Genomic DNA, 8,314 nt, shown 5'->3' with positions numbered 1-8,314 from the left:
AATATATATCCATATATATGAGTATATATACATAGACATATATATATGTGTGTGGGTGGAGAAGACAGAAGAACAGGGACAGAGAAAGGCAGAGGCAGGGTCTAGTTTGAATGAGCTTGTGTGCAAAAAACTGAAATAATTTGAGCATTAAGAAGAATAATGTGTTTAACTGCTACATACAAGTGACTTTTAAAAACATCTGACTCGTGCTCGCTTCGGCAGCACATATACTAAAATTGGAACGATACAGAGAAGATTAGCATGGCCCCTGCGCAAGGATGACACGCAAATTCGTGAAGCGTTCCATATTTAAAAAAAAAAAAAAAGTCTGACTCTATATTGATATCTCAAAAAAAGGAAAGAGAAAAGATCTGATACCACTTCTAGTGATTATTATACCAGTTCCTATTCTGAAAATAGGTAATTAAAAGAAACAATTTAAGCTCTAATTCTTATCCCCAGTTGATGAGGATAGCTTTTCTTATGGAAGAAAGCCAGCTAATTAATACACAAAGAATAGCAGAATTGTTTAAATGACCATTTTGCAATCCCTGATAAATTAATTTATTTAGGACAGGATTATCAATAGAAAACAAAAGATATTCACCTAGTGCTAAATAACACCCTCTACACCTTTGTTTTCCTGAGTTCAGATAAAATGTATATTTTAACATGGAGAGATGGGTTGGCCACCATCTTACCAACTCATAGCACAGCAACTCTAAAAGTTGGTCTTCTTGAACTTAAGGTTCCCTGACGGCATGTCCTCTGTGAAGAGTCCACACCAGATAAAGTTTAATCTGAATCTAACCAACTCTTTTAACCTAACTTTTATTTTCTTGGAAATGCAAGAAATGGAGAAATCTGCCTAACACCTCAAGACGCAATTAGACAAATCCAGACTGTGTGACTTTCCACAAGACAACAACACTTGTCTCTTAAAAAAATAATGCCATGACGAAAATCCAAGAGGGCAGTTTGTTTCTGGATCAAAAATATCCAGTGTACAATGTGTGAACACGAAAAAATGATAAGGTATTTTGGGGACAACTATGAAAATTTGAATATGGCCTAGTTACTGTTTTAGAAAATTTTAATGAATGCTTTTACTTAAATGGTATTAGGATTATTTAGAAAAAAAATCACTATTTTAGTACATGAAAGCTGGATTGTTTCATACATATATAGAAACTGTGGGAATGTGGTAAAAAATCGTGAATCTGGTTGATGTACATTCGAGTGTTCATTGAACTAATCACTCAACTTATTTGTATTTTTGAAATTTAAAATTTTGTTATATTTTATTCAAATGTTGAAAATAAAATACATCTGTGTCTAACTTCTTCCAGTTTCCAGTCTTCACATTGCTGTCAGAATTATCTTACTAAAATGCAGATCCAATCAAGCTATTTATTTCTCTAGACTTAAATAGCCTTTTGAGACACTTTAACTCCCCACAAGTAATCCATTGTGAATTGTGTCTGTGTGTGAGAGATCCCATTATTGTTTTATCTTAACAGTTACACAATTCATATTCCATTTCAGTCTAGTTTTATGCTTTTTTGAATCTTTCCTTCCTGACTCTAATGTCTCTTGATAGGCAAATAACTACTAAGATTTAGTCTTTCTAAAGTTTAATATTTAAGACCCATAATATCCCAGGTTATTGAAAATTAAACATTTAAAAAATTACCAGATAATGCAATATAATGGGTTTATATTCAGTTTGTTAAATAAATATCTTATACGTTAAAAATAATATACATAAAAATATGCCCATCTAAAATATTTTCTTAACCATTTTAGCATATTATTATTTGATCATTGAATCAAATAAAAATACTACTAGAGCAAAAATCATTGTAATTAACTGCTATAACAAATATTAAACACTTATTTATAATATATGGAGGGTGTCAAAAAGGTATACACATTTTAAGAAAGAAAAAAACTGTATTCAATGTGATACTCAAGTCACATTTGGCTTCTGTAATTATGAGAGAGACAAGATAGAATATACAAGATAACAAATGTTATCAGTATATACTATTATAATTTTCATATAGCATTTTCTTTCCTAAAGTGTGTATACGCTTTATCATCTGTATATTAAAAAATTTCCTAAAGGTTAAATAAAACATTGCTTTAAAAATGAGAAATATCTCCCTGTGATTTACTATCAAGCATGCAATGCAACCTAACACGTATGTTTAGACAAAAGGGACAAAGATGGGCATGCTGAGAATTTTAAGATTTTTTTTATTTTAAAGCATTTTTAATAATACAGAAACTATACTAAACCATAAATATCTTGAAACTATTTTGGCAGTGATTTTCATTCTAAGTTGTTGTAAAAATAATAATGTATTACAGATAGGAGATTGTGTAATATCCTTCAGTATAGAAACAACTCTGACCATCTCAGCCTCTCTACCGTGCTGCCACACGCGGGTCATTGCTTCTGTTCCTGCTGGTGTCCCATGCTGTTCCTACTACTGTCATTTTAATACTATCTTCTGTCAAGAGAAAATTTAGGTAATGAGAGGTTTTGTATTTAATTAGCTTTCTTCAATCCCATAGTTTGGATGACAAATCAATTCCCTTAATATACAAAAATGAAATAAAAAACAAACACTACCTCATTTAATCTATTGATTTCTTGTGTTTTTTTGTTATATCAGTTTTATTTATTTTTTTATGTTTTCTTGTCACACTTGAATTGAAGCCTAAGCTTTCAGCCACAGTTGCTAACACAGAAAAGTTTTAAAAAATGAAATAAAATACACTCCTCCTGCTGACCTTGCTGGCCTTAGCTTAGAATTAGATGACTTATTCACTCTTGTATACCGAGGGCAGAGCTGCTGCTATCATGAAAAGCTGCTACATTCATATGTATTAGACAAGGCCTAAAGCACTGGCCGCCAGGTAGAGCTTTTCTGGCAGATAGAACTTGCTTACTGCTTATATCTTAACTCAGGAGAAAAACAAAAGGCTTAAGAAGTCTTCTGTTTGTTCTGAGGTCTTAGTTTCTTCTGCCAAGTAGAACTACAAAAGGCTTTATATTTTTATATCTTTTTTGATGATGAGTCCACATAGAAAATAATTTATGTAGCTTCCTACCTGACAGGGTCTGTCTTTCTCAAAATAAATATACTTTCAAAAAATAGATGATGCAATTAAATTAAACAAACACTCAGATATGCTCCCAGACTCTTGTCTGTCCTTTATAATCTGGCTCTGTCAGAATCCCATGATTGTGCCACATAAATATTACTTTTTAAATTGGGAATGAATTAAATAAGAACGCAGTCAGGCATTTTTCTCATTTCAAATTGCGTTATTCTGTGAACGAGGGAGAGCAGCGTATCTACTCTGAAGCATCCTCATGGTATCAATCTCAACCATGGTAAAACAATGACCTTTTCCATAATCTTTTATATTTTGCAATGGATGCAATAGATTATGTTTTTGTTTTTACAATAATTTTATATTGGCTAAGACTAAGGTTGAGACACCTCTTGGATCTAGTAATTTCTAATTGACAGACCACTCTTTTATATTCCAGAAAATATTTTATATAGAGGCAATGCATCACAGTGGCTGGCAGTTACATTTTGAAGTTTTGAAGTCAGTCTGTCTGGATTTATTTTTGTTTCTGGTTTCTATAAATTCTGTCACTTAGAAGCCGTGTAGCTTTTGACAGTTCACTTAGACCTTCTGAGCCTCAGTTTTCCAACGTGCTACTTGGAGACATAGGAGACAAGTGGAAAGTACTCAGCACAGCTGATAGAATCAACCAAGTGAAAAGTAACTGTGTGGGGGTAAGTGATGTTTGGTTTTGTTAATTGATATGTTTTAATGTAATTTTCTTTTCTAGGGGTGTGGTTATTTTCCATACTGTCTCTGGTTATAAGGGTTCCCCTGCAGTAGCTGCTGGCCACATCTAAACGCCACCCACATCCTTCAAGACAGGTGGGCACCTGGGCAGCCCAGCATGGCGGTCGGTGGTAGAGTCCACATGGAAGGAGAGAAAAAAAGGCGTGTGTTCACTGACCCACTTGGTCCAGGGACACTAGGAGTGGTGACCCGGCATGTGTCAGATATGTTAGTACACGTTGTGGTCCTTTAGTTTAAATCCCCATATTCTCAGAACAAAAAGAAAAGGATAAAAATAAAAAGTAGGTTCTTCTTGAAGTTGTATATATGTCTTCTGTTTGCCTAACTAATCTTGTAGAAACATGTCTTTCTCTCTTCCATGGCACATGTCAAAGGATGTATACAAATATAGATAAGAATGTCAAGTTATCCCTAACCAGTACATTTAAACTCTGCCAAAAATAGTACTACTTATTACTAATGAGTATACCTGATAATTGGGTAGAGAAAAAAAAAATCTACCTTTCTTTCAGCCTTTAGCATTTTACTTACATCACGTAAGCCTGCAGTAAGAGCATCTTGAGGACACCAGGTTTCTGTGAACCGTATCCTGAAGGCCCTCCTACATTCTATCCTCTGCCCATTGCCCATTCTCAAATAAATGTTGTGTTTTTTTCTTTAATTTACTTTTTCCCTCTTCATGGCAGCACTTCACTCACTTCACTCCAGTACCAGATTTCTTTGCCACAAACAATTTCTATGCAGCAAATTACCTCAAAACTTAGCACTATAAATCAACCATTTGTTTTTGCTAATGATGTTATGGGACAAAAATTCAGGAAGGCCTGAGTTTTGAGAGTTTTCACTTAGGGTTTCTCTTGGGTTTGCAGTCACATGTCAGCAGAACTTTAGTCATTTGAAGGTTCCACTGGGCTGGAACATCAAGACATCTTACTCACAAGGCCAGCCAGCTATCAGCAGAGAGCCTAAAACAATCATACAGCATCAACTTTGTCATATTATAGGTCATAAGTGTGACAGAAGTCAATGAGGATTCCAAAGAGGAATACAAATCCCGTCTCTTGATTAGAGGGTTAAGATCAAATAGTGAAGGAATATGTGGAATTGGGGGCATCACTCTGGCCATTTTTTAAAATCTGTGAAAATATAGAATATCTTTTAATCTTGAAAAAAGTTAAGCAGTCTTAAATTCTATAATTATTCCTATAGAGATAATCTGAATCTTTCCTTTGTTATTAACACATTCGAACATACAATCCTAAGTGATCATTAATGTACATGTAAATATTTTTAATTTATTATAAAATGCAATTCTGTTGATAGGCAATTAGTTTAAAAATATGAAAAATTTATGTCATTACTAGTGACATAAATGACTCAATATTTAATAATATAATAAAATATAGAAATCCTTTGGTATAGCTTTCTTGGCACTTTTGTTTTGAAGATTTATTTTTTTTTTTTCTTTTAATCAAACACTGAGATAACAACAGGGACTCTTTACTGAAATCTCTGTTCATCCGCACTATAGTTAATTACCTCAAGTTCAAGACTAATCATGAGCTGGATAAATAGTATTAGAAGATAATGATATTAAAAAACTACATAATCATGGCAAAAGATACTTAGGCTATCAAATAAATTAATGTGACCTATTCTTAACAAATTAATGGAGACTCAAAGGATTTGAGTGGTAAACATGTGCTAGGGAAATTTACAAGATAATAAAGGGAGCTATGGTTTACCAAATTAGATTTAAAGGTCAAAATGTTATAATATGATATGCAACTTCTGAAATTAATAATTAAACAACTAAATGTTCCTACATGGCACAGTCACATTTTAGACATGAAAAAAAGTTTAACAAATAAATTTCAATGGGAATCATAATAATGTAATTTGCTCTGTTTAAAACTATATTTTATTTCAAAAGGCTTAATAACTTTATACTCCAAAGGAAATAAAAACAGTGAGAAAAGGTTAAAACTCTGTGCAAATTATAATTTTATCTTAAGTGATATGGAAAAACACAGCAACAGCAAAAGAATGTAACCATGTCTCTGATTGAAACCTATGGTGAAAGCATCCAGTTATAGATACCAAATCTTGGAGCTGGCTAAAGTGAAGAGCTGAGAACAGATACCAAAAAACATTAAACAGAAAAGAGAAAAGCTAGAGTGAGAATTTCTTTTGAGAAATTTTAATCGTTCTTTTGATACCAGAATTTCGACTTCAGTAAGTTCTTGGTCTCAGTGATGTGAAGAATGAATCACAGACCACAGATCAGGGGTAAGAAAAGAACACAAAAACGCCAAAACTCCTGGCAGAGAGAAAAAACCCAAGTTGGGCTAAAAAGTGCTCACTTGCTCTCTCTGGGCTCTTTGTCCAGGGTATATGTAGTCACATGGGTTCCTTGTGATTACATGAAGCCAGGACTTGGTAACAAATGAATGGATACCGTCCTTTCTGTGGGGTAAGATAAATGCGGGCATTAATGAATGGGGCAAGGTGAATGAAGGTATTAATTAATGGACACAGTCCATTCACGGAATTGAGGCTTAGCAAACTTACATGAAATTGACCTAGGCATAGGAAATGGGGGGTTTCTGTTCAGCCCTAAGTGCAAGGAGACATTAAGGCTCTGGTGTCTCCCCACCAGGTGTCGAGCACCTCTGGCTACTGGAGCCTCTGGCGGAGGGTCCCCCCTGCTTACCCACCAGCCCACTGGTTCCTCTACTGGCTGCCATCGCACCAACACCACCAGGGCAGAGGGGGCAGGTCTGCCCCTCAGCTCCACAGGGCTGGCTGGGGAGCCACCTGTCCTGTATCACTTTGAGAGCATTTAAATCTCAGAATCTATAGCAAATCTGTGTTATACAGTTATTTAATGCCTTTCCTTCAACTATAAGTGAGCATAACTTTAAAAAAAAAAAATGTAGCTGAGCATTGTGGCAGGCCCCTGTAGTCCAAGCAACTTGAGAGGCTGAGGCAAGAGAATCGCCTAAGCCCAAGAGCTGGAGGTTCCTGTGAGCTGTGACACTGCAGCACTCTACTGAGGGTGACAAAGTGATACTCTATCTCTAAAAAAAAAACAAAAACTAAAAATTAAAATTAAAAAAGGGCCAGGAAAAAATGGTCTGAAACCTTATATAATAATACAGATTAAAAAACAAAAAACAAGCAATAATAGAGATGATATGAAAATGGGAGCTGTGGTTATAACAGTCCTTCGATTTCAAGTTAGAGTTATATTTCCTTTAATAATGTGACATCTTCAGTGCTAAACAAATTGGCAGACATTATCCAAATGTCTGAGTGTTACTTTATATATTAAAAGGCATAGTTAAGCAACCTAACTTTAACCTAATGAAGGTAGAGCTCTTTAGTGTTCACTTCTAGCCATGTTGAGACGTCTCCTGCCTTCATCCAAATTACTTTTACATGTGACATGACTGTTCAGCTGACAGAAAACTTTTAGATCTAAAGGGAGAAATGAAAATAATCTTTTTGGAACTTCCACCAAAACCACATGTTAGGAACTTGGAAAATCTTATCCTGTTTCTATGTTAAAGGCTGTTCTGTTCATTTTTTAAAAACTAATGTTTATACTTATTTGGGGTATAGGTGATGTTTTGTTACATAAATAGAATGTGTAATTATCAACTCAGGATATTTGGAATACCCACCACCTGGAGTAATCGTAATTTCTCCACATTGGGAGTATTTCAAGTCATTTTTTCCACCTATTATCAAAATACGCAGCATATACAACACATTATTGTTAAATATACATTGTTAACTGTACAGTCATCCCAGCCTACTGTCAAACGTTAGAACTTTGTTTTCTGTCTAACTGTATGTTTGTTGTACTCATTAACCGGTCTCTCTTCATTTCCCCCAGCTACCTACACATCCTTCCCAGACTCTGGTTTCTCTCATTTTACTTTCTCCCTCCATGAAATCAACTTTTTTAACACTCACATGTGAGTGAGAATTTATGGTCTTTCTGTGCCTGGCTTATCTCACTTACCTTTTGACCTTCAGTTTCATCCATGTTGCTGCAAGTGACAGTCCGACACTTTTTGTGTGTGTGGTTGAATAATATCCCTTTGTATACAGATAGCACATCCTGATCTATTCATCCAGGCAGGGACGCTTAGGCTGATTCCTTATCCCCATCCCTTTGCTGTGTTACAGTGCTGCAGTTAGCCTGGGCGTGCAGGTAGCCTGTTGCTACTCTGCTTTCCTTTACTTTCGGTAAACAGGCAGTAGGGAGATGGCTGAATTGAATGGTGGTTCTACTTAACAGTTTTTTGAGAAATTTCCATGCTGTTTTCCATATTGGCCGTACCAATTGACATTCCCACCGCAGTATATAAGAGTTCCCTTTCCTCTGCATCTTCCACAGCATCTGTTA

General features: G+C 35.0%; 1 non-coding gene across 1 annotated transcript; it reads left to right on the top strand.

Moving 5' to 3' along the window:
* The first annotated feature begins 206 nt into the window (after positions 1-206).
* On the top strand, positions 207-313 carry LOC128586874 (U6 spliceosomal RNA). Its single transcript, XR_008380333.1, has one exon. It is a non-coding gene; the product is annotated as a U6 spliceosomal RNA (small nuclear RNA).
* Positions 314-8,314: the final 8,001 nt, after the last annotated feature.

This window comes from Nycticebus coucang, chromosome 5 (assembly GCF_027406575.1).
Source record: "Nycticebus coucang isolate mNycCou1 chromosome 5, mNycCou1.pri, whole genome shotgun sequence".
Classification (NCBI taxonomy): Eukaryota; Metazoa; Chordata; class Mammalia; order Primates; family Lorisidae; genus Nycticebus; species Nycticebus coucang.
This window is presented reverse-complemented; position numbering and strand designations above follow the sequence as displayed.